Here is a 1,496-nt window from a genome sequence, read left to right on the forward strand (position 1 = left end):
TTCTATACTTCTAATGATTATTTTAGAGTATTTATTTAATATTTCTACTTATTGAAAAGTATTTACTGTTATATAATATGCCATGTTGCAGTAGCCCCAGCCTCATACATCTCCTGTTTATCACGTCTCTTGATTGCATCGTTTTCTCTTGTGCATAATTTAATCTTATGTTGTTTTGTTCATAATGGCCCCCAAGTATACAAAATCCACTGCTAATGTTGCCAGTAAGAAGCCACATCAAGTGATTGACCTGGAAATTAAAAGTGATTAAGGACTACGAAGGTGGAAAATCAGTAATGATGATTGCTTGCCAGTCAGCCACGTCCCATTCCACCATAGCTACCGTCTTGAAGAACAAGAACAAAATGATGGAAGCTGTTAAAGGATTTGCTTCATTAAAGGCAATAAGACTCTTAATAAGGATCTCTATAAGACATGGAGCAACTCCTAACAACTTAAATTGAAGACCAGACACAAGTGTATTCCTCTCAGCATTATGACAATCACAGCCGAAGCAAAAATTTGTGATGTTGAAAGAAAAGGCTGGACTTGACTATCATGGTGAATTTACTGCTCACTCTGAGTGGTTTAAATGGTTCATTTTAAAAGAATCATTATCCATTACATAATGCGAAAATGAGTGGCGAGTCTGAGAGTGCTGATGTGAAGGCAGCTGAAGAATTTTTAGAAACTGTAGATAAGCTGATTGTGGAGGAAAATTACTTGCAAAGCGAATCTTCAATACGGATAAAACCTTTCTGTTCTGGAAATAGATGTCTGAAAGGACTTTCATCCATAAGGAGGCCAAGTCAATGCGAGGTTTCAAGGCTTTTTAGGACAAGATAACAGTCCTGTTGGGGGCAATGTTGCAGGCTACAAATGGAAACATTTTGTAATCTGGTACAGTAAGACACCCCCAAGCACATTGACATTCAAGCATTTCAGTAAGCACACACTGCCTGTCTACTAAGGAGCAATAAGGAGTTATGGATGACCCAGTGAAATGGATGGTTTGGAGGATAATATACCTTTCCAGATTTTGCTTGTTGTTGATAATGCTCTTGCACATTCTCCTTTTATTGGTGATCTTCATCCCAATATCAAAGTAGTATTTCCCCTTCCAAATACCATCTATTTGACCCAACCAATGGATCAAACAATTATACCAACATTTAAGACCTATTACCTGAGGAGGACTTTTGCTGAGGCTATTGTTGCAAATGATAAAGACACTGAGGAGATACCGACGCATTTCTGGAAAGCTTACAACATTTATGACTGCATCAAGAACCTGCTCTTGGGGTGATGTCACCAAGGAGTGTTTTAATGTCACCTAGAAGAAGGCACTCAAGAGCTTTGTCCATGACTTCAAAGGATTTGCCAAGGATGAGGAGGTTGCAATAATACAAGGCTGTGGTTGCCTTGAGTTGGCAAACAACTCTGTGGATGAGGATGGCATTGAGGAGCTCCTAGGGCTGGTTCCTGAGGAATTGACT

This window comes from Mandrillus leucophaeus, unplaced genomic scaffold (genome assembly GCF_000951045.1).
Source record: "Mandrillus leucophaeus isolate KB7577 unplaced genomic scaffold, Mleu.le_1.0 Scaffold155, whole genome shotgun sequence".
Lineage (NCBI taxonomy): Eukaryota > Metazoa > Chordata > Mammalia > Primates > Cercopithecidae > Mandrillus > Mandrillus leucophaeus.